This window comes from Halyomorpha halys, unplaced genomic scaffold (genome assembly GCF_000696795.3).
Source record: "Halyomorpha halys isolate HHAL.00 unplaced genomic scaffold, Hhal_1.1 Scaffold409.1, whole genome shotgun sequence".
Taxonomy (NCBI): Eukaryota; Metazoa; Arthropoda; class Insecta; order Hemiptera; family Pentatomidae; genus Halyomorpha; species Halyomorpha halys.
The window spans coordinates 1,098,480-1,117,290 of NW_027115142.1; the positions used below are offsets into that span (position 1 = coordinate 1,098,480).

General features: G+C 28.9%; 1 long non-coding RNA gene across 4 annotated transcripts in view; it reads right to left on the reverse strand.

Annotated features, from left to right (window-relative positions):
* The window catches only part of LOC106682359 (uncharacterized), a 101,085-nt gene extending 86,928 nt beyond the window's left edge, over window positions 1–14,157 (reverse strand). For all 4 annotated transcript variants that reach the window (XR_010844764.1, XR_010844766.1, XR_010844763.1 and 1 more), the window contains exon 1: window positions 14,086–14,157. This is a non-coding gene — a long non-coding RNA (uncharacterized lncRNA). The remainder of the gene's footprint in view (window positions 1–14,085) is intronic.
* Between the last annotated feature and the right edge of the window lie 4,654 nt (window positions 14,158–18,811).

Below are 18,811 nucleotides of genomic sequence, written 5' to 3' on the forward strand. Positions count from 1 at the left end.
GATGTAATGTGCGGTTCCCAACTTAATTTATGATCAAATATAAGGCCTAGAAATTTATGATGGTTTTTGTGAGGAATTGGTAAATTTCTTAGATGTAGTATTGGAGGGAAAGGCGTATTTCTTTTTCGACTAAAGTGAAGACATGCAGTTTTTTCTGTGGAAATTTGTAAGCCAGTAGTTTAGTGGTAGAACTCCTGCCTATTTATAATTTTTTTATATATTATAATTTATTTAAAATTAATTTGGTACTGATGTTATCATTTACATCTCTTTTTTTTCTAGCTTCTTTTATTTTTCTGTAGGTGTTGTATGAATGAACACTTACTAATACTTATTGCCTCTGGTAGGTTGTATTATTAATCTTTAATACATACATTTTTATTTGAAAAACAAAAAAAAATAAAGCATGAACAATTGTTTTGTATTACTATAACGTCTTTGATGAATAAAATATGTTTCTTTACATATGACACATTGTCAAATATACTTGAGGAGCTATCATTAATTTTTTTCCCTCATGATCCGTTACTTAATTATCGAGTATTTGACGTATTTAATAAGCTAATGATGTTAGTTTGGACGAAATCAGCCTCGATAATTACAGTATTTAAGGTGAGGTCCCTTGGTTGTTTTTGAGCGAGGCAGGTGGTTCACGATGTCTTCCGTGCTGACAATTGGAAAAAAAAAGTTTTGATTGGGACCACCCTGACAATGCGACAGAACTCTAATTCCAGCCTGTCAATGATATGACATGAGCTTAGTTAGTAGGCAAGTATTGTATTTGCTTTACGGAGTTGCAGATAGTCTAAAAAAAAACAACTAGAAATTATTACATAATCGCTCCGTATTTCAATTAATTATTTATTATAATGCTTAATAGAGTATCTGGGGTACCCACTCACATTACATTCCAAGCCGGTTGAGTGCCTGAAAAAAATTACAGTAAAAAAATTGCTCATACCTTCGCTGCTCCAATTAAGACCATTGTTGGTAACTTCCCTAATTATCTAGAATGAGGTAAATGAGCTCCAAGAATGTTTTAGGATAGGTATAATTTTGAAGTTATTCCAAAAACAGACAGAAAAGGTAACTGGTATCCATGGGAATCTGCTCAAATACGATTAAAAATATTTACTTTTAACAGATCAATATATTGTATGTTTGCTAATAATAATCCGATTTCAATCTTTTTGTTTTATTTTGTGGATGATTTAATTATCTTAGAAACGACAACCACAGTTTATGACTAATAAAAAAATATCTGAACAAAATTAATTTCAAATTATCATTTTTTTTTTCTCAATCTTCATATAAGGCCAAATGAATAATTTAATCGACTGTTATTTTGAGACAAAAAAAAGGCGGATGTTGATAAAAAGTTCAGAGGATCATCATCGAATGGTGTAATTTAACAGTAACATTTGAGTAGAATTTTAAGAAAATGAGAGCGAAAGTTTCAGAAAAAAACGCGGACGGTGGATAGACGGTTTTATATGTAATTCATCTGTAGTTTCTACGTATACATACGTAGTTTCTATTTTTCAAATTTGGAGGAATGAATCTTTTTTTTTTTGTATGGTTATAAAGATACATCATTGATATATATCATATATATTTTTATATCTTGATGTAATTACCTCTGTGGCGTAAACTAATTAACTAAATGACCTTCGCTTAATATACTGTAAGATATATAAGATAAAGCATTGGCTAAGAATAGCTCAGCCAGTTTTTCCCTCATCATTATATGTACATATTATTTATGTCATTTCGCAGTTGAGGAATTATAGCTGGTCTTCTTGAGATAAAATTTTATCAAAAAAACATCGTTTGAATAGTAAATGGAGGAAGGTGAATTCACTTACTGAGTGAATAGCAATTACTTATGTTGAATAATGGTTACTTCTTGTTCCCATGTTCTTTGTGCTTTTCAGTTATCAATTCTATTATTAACAATTTATGTGATAATATGTAAATGCAAATATAACTCAGGAATTTCCTGTTACAGGGTTGATTTATTCGTTATTCATTACGAAAAAAACTAAAACAATTTCTCGGTTATTTTTCCATAAGACAAAACAATTTTTATATTTTATTTCCTATTATTATTTTTTTTTCTCGAAAACAGTGACTCTAAAATACTCGATATTTTGCTTTATCTTTTTCCATCGTGATATGGGTGTATGAAACCTCTAACCTGTAATACACATTTCAACATTTTACTAATTAAAGTAATGATAAAGGCTTAGTGAAACCGAAGGTTCGATGCCGATACCACCAATTGTTGTTGACATACATATGTCCAGTGATGCCCCTCCAAATCTAAATTTACTAAATCAGTCTTAACGCAGTTCCACGACTTTACACGTCCATCTTATTCGCCGCAATGCTGTAACCTGAATTTACCTGGTACAGTCTCTTCAATTGGGCGTTGTGTGGCTTCTAAATTATCCGGCTAGCTCATCTATATTCGGTCCGAAAAAATATTAAGGCGCTGTTATTCCCTTAGTATAAGAGACCAGGCTTCGCATCCATAAAGAATAGTGGGAAGGAAAATAGTTTTGTAAATTCTAAGTTTTATGTTTTGGTAGAAGGCGCGAACTAAGCAATTTCGGGTTTGAAAAATTCCTCATCAATTTCGTTTTTTTTTTTTTTACCATAGAACCTAAATCCTTGAACCTTACTACCTGTTCAAACGTACTTTCTCCTACATCTTTATCACCGATATTACTCTCGTTTCTACTGGTAACCATATATTTTATTTATAAGTACTAATTAAAGTAAAAATAAATTAATTTAATTATTATATCAGCTTTGGGGGAAAAAAATTCTCCTATAATTGTCTCCAATAATTCCCTTTTAATAATTCGATTACCCATGTTAGCAAGACATTATTTGGTTATCATAACCTATTCATACAGCACAGACAATCTTACCTTAAGAACTTCACTAACGAAATGAAAGATTTAAATTTTACATCATCGTCAGTTCATAAAAGTTTCATTTAAACAATCAATTGTATGTATATCCATATTATTCAACAGCCATTTTGGGCCGCTTAAGTTTTTAATTTGCTCCTGTTTTGACTTAATTATATTACCCACCATTCAATTTATTTAAAACAGCTATCACTCATTTTTTTAAAAATCTAACATATTTTTCCTCTATCTTCAATTATTAATCATTCTGTAAAAAATATTGTTACCTCAGTTTAAGCGTAAATAATAATATTATTTTTGAAATTTTGTATTTTTAATTTTTTTTATTATTAAAATATTATATTTTTATTCACTCATTATTATTATTTACCAGAAAAAGAAATAAAACTCTTTAAAAAACTGTCAGACATAAGTCCTCTTTGAATGATGTTGTGCCCTACGATTATGAATGATTTCTATTAAGAATAAATTAATTATCTACAGGGTATAATATTTAGTTTTATTGTTACTCTTTATATTAGCTTTAGAAAAAGAATATTTATTTTTGTGAGTTTCCTCGCTTAGCTCTAAAATAAAAAAAAAAATACAAAGAAATTAAAATAAAAAACCTAAAGACCTCTGTAAGTCGTTCCAGTTGTGTGACGGGCAGATAGGCGCTAATAAGGATAATAATAACTGACAGTTTAAGTAGCCCTGGGTTACAAAAACTTAATATTTTTCCTCACCTGGCCCCTACCCAAGCCCCGACTGGATCTACATATCCTTCTCCCCATATCTAATCAATGCCACTCAATGTAGCAGTAACTCAACCTCCCACTTCCACGCTTTTAACGTTCTTTATTATTATAGGTTATTAAAACCGAGGTTAACTCTGTTTTGACGTGTTTCCGATTAGTGTAACATGTTCACTCATGTTTTCTTCAAGGTTTCAAGCCTAAAAAAGAATTACCACCGGCTTTTCTTACCACATCAACGAGATTACTAAAAATAAAATAACATTTAAGTAAAAAATAAAGTCAACTCAATTTTCTTTTTTTCTAAAACTGAGTAAGAACAGTGTCTGATAGATTTTAAGATGGTGCAGATGATATTGAAGTCAAAGCAGGAGAAAAAAGAACTTAAACGGCACAAAAACACTGTTTTCGAAGAAAAATTATTTATTCCCAACAAATATACGAACAATTTTCTCCATGTAGTCTTCAAATTAATTATTATGTAGATCAAATCACAAATATTCTCAATGTTGATTAATATAAAACAATCCTCACAATAACTGAGGAGAATTCTATCAAAATGTCCACGTTGAGAAAATAACTATTACAAAATCATTATTGGAGTATCTCAATTAGATAAATTAAATATTGATTTGTAATACATATTTAAATTTTGAAATAAACTAAAGTCTTAGATGTAGAATTTAAAATTGTCGAAAAAACATTAAATTTTGAGAAGTGGAAAAATAGACGAATTCATATAGGACGCTTTTCTCAAGGGATCAAGTTTTATTTCATGGGACCATCACAGAAATAAAAGACGACCCCCACAAGCCGGATGGTGCCTCAGTAAATAATTAATTATAATGTCATATTCAAACTGTCAATTGAATTTGAAAACGATTTTGATTTTTTAGATTTTACGTAACACTTAAATGTTGCACCGTACATGAATTGTCGCAAAATCGTAAAAAATTAGGTATTTAAGTCTTCAGAAAACTTCGATTAAAAAAAAAAGAAAAAAAAGAAACCAATATGATTTGCAATAAATTTCATTTCATTATATAATAATATAAATCCTATAAAAACAAATTAACCTCTTCAATTGAAAATTGCAGTACCAAAAGCTAGTGAAAAACTGAAGAAGGACTGAATATAAACTAAATTAAAAAAAAAATATGAACCACTTGCCACTGATCCGACAAAATTCAAATAAAAAAAAATAGAAAAAAATAATTATGATTTTGAGGAAATTACTGTTTGAAAATAAAACTAATATTTTCATCTTAGTTATAATTGCTATTTTTGTTATCTTAGGTTAAACTACGACAGTAAAAACAAATAAAAACAATTAGAAACAACATAGTAAATTATTTTATGAGCCATCAGGATTCAATAAAAGAAGATTAAATATAACTTAAGAAAAATTTATCAATTCTGTTAAGTACATACGCTTAATTAGTTAATTACCATACTCATGCTAGAAATGGATGGTCCCTATTGGTTAACGTCAGTTAAGGCAATGGCTTGTATACTCTTTCCGCCGTCTTAAATTATTTGGTTGTTGAAAAGATTGCGGCACTGGAAGAAAACTGCTTGAGGTTATTAGAAGTGGATGTCACAAAGTGTACATAAATCGGTAGAGATGATACTAAGGCAATGAATATTTCATAGGGATCGACCAGGACGATACTATCTGCAGCAATCCCCATTATACCTGTGTAGCGTGCTGAGGTCCGAGCCACGCACAAGGTACAAATTACACATTAACAGAGAGGACTACCCTCAAATCACAGCTCGTCTTGTGTTAGTAGTGTCATTAGCCTTTCTCCACACTCAGGGATTTATTTTACAAAAACAAAATGTATTAACTACAATAATAGCGTGCAAAATGTTTGTTAAATACTAACCCGAAGATGTCAGAGTTCCGCATTTAAAAATTGATGGTAACTAACTCAATCACAGTAGGGTAAATAAGATCAAGTATATGGTCCAACCATTCATCGCATGATCAAAAGGTCACTTTTTTAATCATCCAGATTAAAATTTATAAGATTTCATGAAACATGGCGATAAAGGAATAAATTATTAGATACAATATTATGTAATTGTATTACAGTTATTCTAAAATGTAGGTACCGATTAGTTTTTCCTGTTTTGATTTAGTGTTCAAGGAAAATTATATAGTTAGATATTGAACGGGCGCCAAAAATAGGCTTTGAGTAAACTAGAAAAAACTGTCTCAACACTACAATATAAATGATTAAAAATTATAAAAAACAGTGTATTCTATCTAATTCATAAACTTATTATAATCAATTAAAATATATTCCTTTTTTTAAATTTTACTCGGTAAAACATAATATTTAGGGAAGAAAAATTAAGTTTAGTATAATAAATTCAATAATAATGTTATTTAAATGGCTTAACAAGGGTTAATCCCTTGTATAAATATAATAATGTAAATGTATAAATTGAATAAATTTACAATTTCGCCATTATTATTTCTATATTGATTTTGCCAAAAAATTGTACTTCCTTAAATCATTTAAAATGAATGATTTAAATATATTTTTAACTAGATGAGGAATACACTTGTATTTATTTTACATATTTGTAAATAGGATTACACATGAACATTTTTCGCATCTTTCCGTAATTTTTTTTTTTTTAATCACAAATAATATTTTTATACCAATTATATCAAAAATAAATTTTACTTAGGAATTGTATTAATAAAGAGCTAATTCGAAAAAAAATCATTAGGTGCAAAAAGACTAATACAATATTCTTTTCAACGTAGCATCTTGTTTAATCCTTAAACCATGGTTGTGTTCATAAGTTAAAATTGAATTTACCGGTCTAAGTAGAAGTAAATGAAGCATAATTTTAATATTTCTCAGATTCTATGTTTTTTACATAACATTTTCATGCTCTCATGTATTCAATTATTTTAATACTAGACTTAAAACAGTTATTAATATTTTATTGTTTCAAAATACTTCTGTACTTTTTATTGTTTTTTATGTCTTTTTTTTCTATTCCCAAAAATGGTTACATTTAGCTATTTTATTTGTAATAATAATAATTTTAAAAAATAACCTTACATAACTCATATAATACTGCACATATGAATGGATGTGCTTAAGAAGATTCATTCCACTTCTTTTGCTTAAATCATAATTTTTCATCATTTGTAATTATTTTTTCTTTATTTTTTTCCGTAAATATGGCATAGATGGATATATACCACAATAACACTGACTTCCATTAAGGGTTGTAGATTGTAATATATGTTTTATCTTAACTCTTAAATATATATATAAATATATAAATATATAAAAATCTTAACTTTATCTACATAAAAAATTACAACTAACTTTTTCATCATGTAACATTTTGATGGTAATTTTTTTTTTATTTTGTGTCTTTTTTGTTCTTAAATTACCTGATATATGATTACATATTTAAGCTTTAACATAATGGTCATTATGCCGCATGTTTTAAGATTTTTTTACTTGATATTTTAGAATAGCTTACTGGTCACGAATTCAATCACTCAATGTAGGATACAGAATATTTTAACAAATCCCGTAGATGGAAGTTAAATGGATTTTGTTGCTATATTATACTGGCCGCAGTATTTCAGTATTGTTATGAAAACATTGGTTTCTTAAGGCGTGTGGCAATCTGATTTGTGAACCTACTCAACAAAAAGACCTGCAGCCAGCGAACTCTACTTTTTGTAAAGTTGCTTAAAAGGCGTGGGTTAATTAAGGGATGTGATGTGATCAATAACATAGGAATTACACCTCTCTCTCCAGGATAATGGCCACTTTGCTTTGGAATTCGGGTTTTTAGCGGTCAGCCTGGTCAAACTGAGTGGGAGATTTATACTTCGCGATATTTACTTCCTTTTGTTATTGTCCAACTGCTCTTAGGCCTACTAACCTCCAATATTACCTATTTAACTATTTTTCCTTATTTTTATTACGATTTCAACAGCTCTATTTTTTTTAAAATATTGTTCAAACAGTAAATGGTTTGGTAAACAATAGAATTTGTAGAGGCATTCGTTACCGAATATGAAATACATCTCTATGCTACATATATAATAATTTAGTATATAATCTGTAGGAGTTATTTGTGATTTGGTAATAATTAGAGACCGGTTTGACGTGCAGTAAAAAGCCGAAAAACAGGCTGTAAAAAACGTGGCAAAAATTCAACGTGCAGTAAAAAATTCGAAATGTATATAAAGAACTGAACTCCTGCAATTATCAAGTTTATTGTTTAATTTCTAGCATTAATATATGAAATGCATTTTTAATCTTCTTTGAATAAATTAAACCCACTGAATACTTTTTACATTTATACAAACATGCATAAAAATCCTAAAATTTTGTTCATAAAAGAAGATCTATGAGAAGGCTAATTTTAATAAATGATTTTATATTTTTATTAGACTGAAATTAAATTTTTCAACTTCAATGTTTAAATGTTGAAAGGAGTATTGAAAAATATTCTTCCATGCAAAATTAGTCATTAGCAATCAGGGAATTATAGCCACAGGAAAGTGAGGCGGAAGATCAAAAGGATAGGATGTGGACTGAAAATCCAAGATAAAAAGAATAACATTGAACATTCTCTTTAATATGCTTATTATAAAGAGACATATTTTTAGTTACCCGAAGCCATTGGTTGATACTATTCCAAGAACATTCCTCACTTGTGTTTAGTTATTTGGTTTTATGATTTTAGTTAGAATTTGACTCTGAATTTGTTGTTTAAACTGTAAATTAAATAATGTAAAAATAATAAAATGAATAAATCGTGTCATACATACCCCTTATATGTGTATGATGTGATAAATTTAGTTCAAGCGTTACATTCATGCAAAAAAAATCAAAATTTCGCCCAAAAAGAGTTTGATGCAATATAAAATTAATTTATAAGTATAAATTAATGTAAAAATTAAGGTTTTTTTTACATCCTAAATTTCGTTCAAGTGGAGGAACCGTTCATAGAAATTGTCAAAACCAGAATAAATGAATTAATTAAGAGAGTATAATTTGAACCAACAAAATTCAATGGAGCTACAGTTATTTCATTTTATATTAGAACTCCGCTTATCCGTCCTAGTCGGTAACGAGGTAATGGTAACGTGCTTCGTTACCGACTTGGACGGATAAGCGGCATTAGCGGCTAAAAGGGATAGTCAGTTGATCTGGAGTGTATGTAAGAAATTCTTCGGGGTTAACTTAACTCAAGTATTAATATGGTAAAAATTAAATTAAATTAATAACTTAATAAATTGAAAATATGTACATTAATTAAGTTATGTTAAATAATAACGTTATAGTAACAGTTGTATAGGTTTTTGTGTATAGTAATTTATATTTATATATTTTAGCCTTTTTTAAAGTAATTAAAAAAAATCTTTCGATACATGATTTACTTTAAACGTGCATTTTTTTTTATTCGTTAATTTAATTTTTAACAACGATTAATCGGAAGACAGGTTGAACGGGCTTCTATTTGATGTACATTCTTATATTTTCTGTTTTTATTTATGCAGTAGCTCTGATATATTTTATTCTGATTATATTTATTCCGGACTGAAACGTCATTGAAATAAACAAAATATCAAGTATTTTTAAATATTTTATTATTATCCGTACCAACTCCCTCCCCATACCTACTGAATTTCCTACGACTGGTAGGACCTAACTGAATATCAACTGGCATCAATTACACTTTTAATGATTGTTCTGGTTATAGTTAATTTTTACTTTCATTTACTTATATTTGGAATAGAAAAATTTCGAATTCGAAATTTTGGAAATACATGTTTAAGGTCCTCTGACTCCAAAAAAAAAATTGCCTCGCAAAATGATCTGTGTGAATATGTCTGTTGGTGAAGAGCACAGCTCAAAAGAAAAATCGTAAAAAACTGACATTACATTTTTAAGGCGGAATTATTACTGAGATGTGACAACAATTTATTCGCTTAAATTGGCGGTTTACACAATATATTTTTCACAGTGATTTTCTCAAAACCACTCGAAAGATTATGATTGAACTGTATCAATGTATAATTAAATGATTTTTTAATATCAGCTTGGTTTTATTTTTATTGAAATACTATACAGGGCTTAAATGACGATTTTTTAAAAAATTAATCCCATAAAGTACCTTTATTTTTGCTTATTTAAAAAAAAGAAGCAGTTCTTGTTGTTAGCAATAATGAACAATGAATCAATACAATATATTAGAGAATTTTATGGATAAATAAAAGACAAAAAAAAAGGAAACAGAGGCATCCAAATCGCACGGGAAAAACCCCTTGTGTTATCTTTAAACTATAGTATTCTTTTCAGGTACAAAATTTATATTCATTTCTCCCAGCTCGACAAAATTTAAAATAGGAATTTTATAGCGGCAACAATTGATTTTCCTTGGTCTTTAGATTTTTTTTTTCCCAAAAATTACAAAAACACCTACCCTATATGTAGATTAGTGAATATCTACACAATACACATGTAGGGTGAGAAGTGAAAGTTATGTGATGTGCGCACAGCACCAGATTTTTTCGTTAAGATAAGGAGAACATTCAGTTTATTATATAAACAATTAACTTAGAAACACATATTTGTAGTTTGATTCCCCGGTTTACGAACTAAACTTTCTGAAACACCTGTTTAAGTGTAGTGATAAGGGAAAGCCATTGCGGTAAAACATTGATTTTCCCCAGTGTCTCTCCTAATCCAATCTGCTGGTTAGAGCAGATTTATGTCATCGATATGGTCCATAAACGCCCGGATGTTTTGATTTGGTCCCAGTAATGGACGTTTTATTATAGTCCAGAGTTAGGATGAGGGTCGGCATTTTCTTGCGACGTCCTGTTCCGATTAATGTCTCAATGATTTAGTGATACCTCTGCGATAATTGATTCCATATAACGTTCAAAATGATCTTAGTTTACTGTTATTAAACGTATTACTTTGACGTGCATAATTAGGAATCCGAATTATTAAAAAAAAAAATTCTATTCTGCTTAAGATACTCGAGTATGCAAATTATGTACCTGTCATTAAGAGAAAACATTGACCTCAGATTCTGAGTATTAAATGATAAAAAATAAAAAACACTACTCGTCTATAAGAGTACTTGAGTATCAATTCTACTTAATAAATAGTGCTGAGAAGCACACTTTAGGCAGTATCCTAATCATAATTCAGTTAATTTTTATGTATTAATATGTAAAAACAAAAGTAAATAAATACTGAGATGTTAGTGATTGATGCAAATATATGCCAGAAATTTATATAATTTAAATTAATTAATTCAGACAATATAGCAAGAAATTTGGATATGATCAATATTATCATATTTATTTACAGCAACAAAGCTTGTAATTTTCTCAATGGTAGCAGTTATATAGAGGACAAAGTTTTAGGAAAAAATGTGCTTCAGAGAGTATATAATAAAAATTTATAATACAGATTTAGTCTAAAAAATAAGTAAGTTATTTATCTAAATATTGGTAAGAAAGGAACTATTATATTACAATGAAACCATGGAGAACCAAAAGGGATTATCCTACATCTCTGTGAAAATTGAATTTTAAGTGTTAAAGCATTGTATGCATGCTCTCTCTGGACCACCACGAAATAAAAGTCCTGCCGGCTACAAACGACCTTTAAGTCATTCTATGCTTTTTTTTTTTTTCTATGCCTCCCTACCAGTCATTTCTGACATATAGATGGGGGGATATCTACAGGTTACCACCCTATTCCTACAGCATGGTGAGGGGTCAAGTTTTCATTTCGTGAAACCACCTCAAAAATAACTGTCGACCCCCCAGGCCGAATTCGAACCGGGGCCGGAGCAGTTCCCAAGTTGCAAAGTCCTGCGCCTCAACTCCGTGAGCTACGGACGGCCCATGTCATGCTTTCTGTTGGGTGTATTGAAATTTGTATTAATCTCGAAACCACAGAGGAGCTATAGCCAGTTTACCTATTAGACTAAAATCATTGATCCTATTTTGACAGAGCATGAGTGAATCAAGTAGCTTGATTCGCTCTGTTACTGCTACCTGAATACAGTTACTGTTACCTGCTATGTAATACAGTACATCTGAAATAGATTGACTTTCAAAACTTCTCTAAAGCAGCTAAGGAAAAAAATATAGTAAAATCTTCTAAACGATTTTTCTCAAAATTTTATCTTAGAGGTTGGATCGTTCTAGTTCTCAATGCTTCATATATGTGAGCATATAATGAATTACGATATACACTTAATATAATAAAAAATAAGCCACGAAAGCTAAAAAAAAAAACCAATAAAATGATGGTGTCTATTTATGATAATGATAGTGTCTATCTGGATATGACTAGATATATATGTTTTTTTTTTTTTTTTGGCTTTTTATTTATTGATAGATATTACAATCTGCCACTCAGTTGTGGGCAATAGGTAATGGTGATGAATGATCACATTCATACTAAAATAATATAAAATAAGAATAAAAATAAATAAATGAATGAAAAAAAAAATCTCTCTTAAAATATAAGGAATAAAATAAGAAGGACAAACAAAATGAACATGAAAAAAAAAAAATAATCTCTAGTCACATTTACACTCTTATATACAATAATATAATATATCTAACTTTAAAATCATTAAAACCATAGTATCAAGGAAATTGAGATTCTCTACAACGGTATATTAATGCTTAAATCATTTTCGAAATTCGCATTATGCTCTTATTTTTATTTACCAACAATTTTACTAATGTTCTTTAATATATACCAATCTTTTTGTTATTCAGGTATAAATATTTATGATTGTGTCGATAATGATGTGGGATGGTCATTATATGTAATAAGAGCCAGTAAAAAAGATAATTTGGATATTAAAAATAATTCTATAATGATAGCTTGTAGTGTTAGTTGACGGTTCTCTGATAATAATTTTATAAAAACAGTTCCTACTGTCTTAGGTTTTTGAAAACCCCGAAACAATTCCTTGCTATTAGGAGATTAGGGATATTTTATGTAAATATGACTTTATCTTTTTAGCAACATCCTAATAACATAAAAAAATTATTAAATCCACTACATCCCTGAGGAAGACGACCGCGAAATTTATTCTGTTTTAATGACGGTTTATTCAATACAACAAAGTATAAGAATTTAATGTAGTTTCATTAATTATACGTTTCGAAAATAATGATGTTTTTCTGTATTTTTAATTTCTATAATTATGCTGACTTTTTATTTATGTTATATTATTTATATGTTAACCTTTTTTTACTTCTTTTAAATTACATGATTTATATCAATGACTTACATTGCTAGGCAAAAAAGTATTTCAGGTAAAATAGCTTACAAATTACTATACTTTAAAATTATAATTGATAATTGCAATTACTTTATGAACCACAATTGAACCTACTTACGCAATTAGGGACCAACCAGAAATTTTTTTTATCTCTTATACGCTATATTAAGACTTTTTTTATTTCGCAACCAAATCTCTATACATATCTGATAGTAATATAATAGTAGAGAACGCTTTGCTCTGAGTTAATGTTACAAAATCAGTATTTAAAAAAAAAAAAATTATCATGATTTCCTTTAAAACACAATTAAAAAATATATGGTTGATTCCTAATTCCACATATGAATTTAATTGTGAGTTGAGCCAAAGTAATTGCAGTTAATAATTACAACTCTTATGCATTTGTAATTAATTTACTTAATTGTATTTATTTGCTTCTTGTTATTTTTACATTTTCATATGAACATTTACTATATAGTTGTAATTTTTGCAGTTATTACTGTTGTACATACCATCTTTTGGTAAGTATAAAAATATAATATTTAAAGTGGATTAATAACATTAGTGGTTCATATAAAAAAATTAATACAATAATCAATTCTATTGCATTATTGCTTACCGATGAAAAGTCCCTTAAAATGTTTAACATCTGATAAAATAAATATATATGTATTGGTAAGTAGAACTAAAAAAAAAAAAAAATACGATATCAGAATGATTAAAAGAGTAATAGTAATGATAATTTATCATATCATGGTATTATTAATATTTTATAATATCGCTACTCCTATTTATATTATTAGTACATTAATATACTATGTACTATAATATATGTGTTTATATATTTATTAGCTTGTATAATTATCATTGTTTTAAAAATTTTAATCGTTCTAATTAACATATAATAATGCTAATGGCTATTCTATATTCGTACCTGAATCTTACGCGAAAAAAAAAATCCTTATGCAAATTAGCTTTTTTAAATATTTATATCGCTTAAACCTAATAATTTCCTTTAAAAAATTCACGGAACCTGATAGTCATTGTTGGACCATCATGCTCAGTTACATTATAACTATGATACATACTCTGTTGCCAATTGACGCTGTATTCCCTGAACATTTGGCCGGCAGACAAGAAGCTGAGGAGGCTGGAGAAAGACTGGTCCTAAGGAGAATGTTAATCAACCCCCCTCCCGATCTGATGAAGCGGAGAGGGTAGAACGAGGTAAAAGAAAAAAAAAGACAGGAAAAAAACCGGTCAACGTATTACGGCCAGTAATTATAGACGTGGCTGACTGTCAGTCTCTCTGCTATTAGACCACGTGTTAAGGTAAAGTCCTCAATGTCTTTAGCATGTTCTGCACTTGGGTTAATTGGTCCCGTTTTTCTTCCTTCCTCTTTCTTGATGGAGTTCCCATTGTCAGTGTAATAAGTTCCTTTGTGTTTCCCACCCTTAATTTTTTACAACAATAGTACATTATTGTTCAATTATTTTTCAATACTTCTTTTAAAAATTTACCATTGACATTCAATTAGAATGAGTGGTATATTTTTGGATGCAAATATTTGATCTTCGAACAGCCATTTATTTATTTTATAAACTGCGGCTTTAAATTCATTTAATATATTACAGTTAATATATATATGTGTGCGTGTGTCGACAGTTGACATGATGAAACAACATTGCCTCTTTGTTGCCATGATTTAGTTTAGGTATATGATTTTTTATTAGTTTATTATTCTAAGCTATTTAATTACTGAACCAGGAATTTATCATGAGCAAAATTACATTTAGAAAATGATTTATAATTGAAGAGTCAATAAAATTTTATAAAAAAATAGGTTTATGACACCTTTAATAGAAATATTATATATGAAATATATTGCACATTTACGATATACCAGGAACCTCTATTGGAGCATCGCTCTCATAGATAAATATAGAACTCATGGATTTTGAACTGATATTTGTTAGTGATGACCTATGTAAATGTGTTCCAAGAAAAAAAAAATAGATTCATGGGATTTCTGAATTAGTTTTGATACGAGTTTGGTTTCTCTGAGGTTTCAAAGTAATTTGATTGTTGAGATTTTTTTCTCCTACGCTGCGTTGCCTCTTCGCTTAATACATAAAACGTCTGCGAGTATGAAGTTTTATTGATTATTATGTATTAGATTTATTGACGTTTACGGTAACTACTCCATAACTTTAGGTCGTAGCGTATTTTATACGACTCAAAGTCTCTCTCAATAAAGAGTATATCAAACCCAGAAAGAATTTTTCTAATCAAATGGGTAATCCCAGAGATTAGCGCGTTCAAAGAAACTTACACTTCACCAAATAAAAAAAAAAAATGGAAAAGAATCATTTCACTTCATAGCATCACGTTAAACATTCTTAAAATGTTGCAGACTTTTATGCCGAAGTCAAAGTATGAAATGTGTATCTGGAAACTGAAATGGAGAGAAAGGATAATGCATAATAAGAAAAATAAATTACATATTTAGTAGAAGATATTTATTTGCTTTTGTATTGTATAAATAGAATCCGCATGATAAACAATTTATCTTTGTGTGAAACACCCTCTTAGTGGATGTTTCAGTTAGTTGCCAGCTATTACATATTCATGTCAAAGGTACACAGTGCTTTTGGCTACACACATGCAGAGGGACAGATTCATATAGGTAGTCCTGCATTGCTGATAACTGCCCTAATTTCATTAGCAGTCTGTTGTGGATTCGAAATCCAGAATGACAATTATGCCTGTTAAGTGGTTACGCTGGTTCCAATACACAATGCCTAGATCAAATCCCACGCCCATCGTGTTTCCTGAGTAATTTACTAAGAGCATTGTTAAAACAGAATATTATTACGGTCATTTCGAGTTTGAAAACCGAATTAACCACTTAATTTTGAAATTTAAAATATACAATTTAGAACATTATTTTGGTTTAAAAAATACAAAAATAATCGAGCTTTTCTATCTTCAGAATCATTACTATAATTATCAGTTTCTTCTGTGCCGCTTTCCGACTAATTTGCGTATTCATATTCTGATTCTGAATCGCTCATTTTTCAATATATATTTTACTAAAGTATAACATCAAATTTAATTTTATCTTTTATCATACTTATGTTCGTGAGGTTTACGCGGATTGTTCTTAAACTGGTATGATGACACCAGGACCCTGTTTCATAATAAAGTACAAACTAATACTAGTACTATTACTAGTACTAATACTAATACTATTACTTGTCGATTTAAATTAATACAATTACACTGACTTGTACAATAATAACTAGTACTTTAGTACTTTTTAACTCCTGTAATATCACTAATAGTCCTTCCTATTATGAAAAAAATAAGTATTAGTGCAATTACTACGTTGTTTCTATACTTGTACTTTGAACTAATACTATTAGCTTTCATTATGAAACAGGGCTCAGATATCGGTCATAACACCTAGCTCCCTAAGTAAACATAGACTAAAGCTATATTTAGAGGATTATTACAGAAAATCATTGTTATTAATTTTATTATTATCACATTGTTATTTTCAATTCTCAGTTATATTCGAGTGTGAAAAATTATTGCAGCATAAAATACAAGACTACTCGAATTATCTTGAGCGTGTACAGTTTGGCCTGTTTAGCGCGCTCGAATTAACTCAAGTGTACAAGTAAGTTGTTAAAGTATTATAAACTTATCATGAAGATTATATTGTGTATAATAACATACAAAAATTAAAAGAGGGTTTGTTTTTGTTTGAATGCACAAATAATAATACGATCTGATGAATTATTTGTTCGTTAGTTACCCGTTTAATGATGAGGCTATGACCCATAAGATTCAACACGAACGTCTGTCGTCTATCTGGAAAACTGTTGGCAAGTAAATAAGTCAATAAGTCATTAAATTAAATGACAATTCATGAAAAATTAAATAAAAAGACATCAAAATTATATAAATTAGCGATTGGTTTTTACTCTTTCATGTGTTTAGATAAAGATAAAATGTTTTTCCATGAATGCGTGAATAGAATATTTACAAAATATACACAAGTAAAATTTTTGCTTATTCGGATGATATTTATTTTGCATTAACTAATTTTTTTAAGGAGCGGTTATAAATTTCCAGGAAATGCATGGGTTTCGAATAATTGAAAAAGTAAACGTTTTTTATATTCTAAATTTTTTTCAGTTAGAATTAAATTTTTTTTTTAAGCTCAGCCTAATTCCACATTTTCAGCTTTATAGCTGTACTTGTTTTTGAGATACGTATTCCTCTTAAGGTTTGATTTGAACCCAATTTATCAATAGAGCCGGTACACACTTTCAAACGTATTTGAGTTGACTAAATACTTTTTTTCCCCATAGATAGATATCGCCTTCTCTAGAAGAGAAGAGCAGTATAATTATGCGATCAAACTTTTTAAAACTGAGCTGACTGTTTTTGCCAACAATTTGTCACAATAACATTTAAGAATAATTAAAGTGAGTTAATTCTTTTAATGAGATTAATTATATTTTCACTTTAAAAATCGTTTATATTCATCTGAAACTTTTTTAAGCGGTTATTATATTTAGGGACTAAATGATGAAGCAGAGCAATCAATTAATTCCCCAAGTTCGTTTTATTTTATTTTGATGAAATGTGCTCACTCTTTAAAAAAATAAATTAATGTTTTAATAAAGTTGTCAATACTGGTTTTGCCTTAGAAAAATATTTGCGTAATATGTCTTCATGATTAATTCTTTAGTTAATAGTAGTATATAATTTATGTTTCTGTCAAAATATTTGTCAAAAAATAATTATGCAAATGAATAATGAAATTAAAATATATATCATTTCAAATCACTGTTTAGCATACAGTTCACTAATAAAAATTAAGTATAATATCAGAACAACACTAATTGAAGATTATCTTTTTCACTATTTGTTGGGTGTTTAAATGAACCAATATTCATTGATTTGTTTTCTGTGCACTGTGAGGAACTCAAGATTTGGACCATCTACTGTTAATCTAATAAACATAGATCAATGGCAGAAATGAGTGAGGATGTACTGAGGAAAAAGTGTAAAAACGTGTAAAATATATATTTGGAGGAAGATAGCTCAGTGGTAAGGAACTGTGCTACTAAACTCCAGGGACTCGGGTTTGAATCCGGCTGTGACAGATGATTATTTATTTTGTTACTACAGTAAGTCAACCCTGTGGGTTCAGGAAATCCTCTGGGGTCCACTCAGCCTCATAATATAGATACTCTTAATTGGGGAAAAATCTGGTGATCAAGCGTTATTCTGATTATTTATGTACATACATAACATAACAAACAAAACAATTTCATGTGCTCTCTTTTTAGAAAAATTACAAATTTTCAATTAATTATTTTGAAAGAGAGAACCTGTAATTGTATTTTTCAATTTTTCGTAGACAGTGGAAACGAATTGTTTACATTGATTTATATATTTTCTGATTTTTAAAAAAAAAATGTAACGTAAGAAAAACAAAGAACAATTAATGAACATGTTTACATAATTTAAAAGATAATGCTTTAGAAAGAATACTCGGAAAGATCATGATTAATCGGGGAACTAATTAGAAAATTTCTTTGTTATTTAAAAGAATATTCTTTGATTTTGCTGTTGACCTTAGAATGCTCTGGATGCTCAAATTTGAAGGAATTTTCTAGTAGAACAGTTTACATTTTCCACGTATTATGGGTATACACATAATATATATATATAAGTTACGGTATGAGTCAGCTGTTATTTCGATGTCAGCTGACTGAGGAGATCAGCTGATCGAG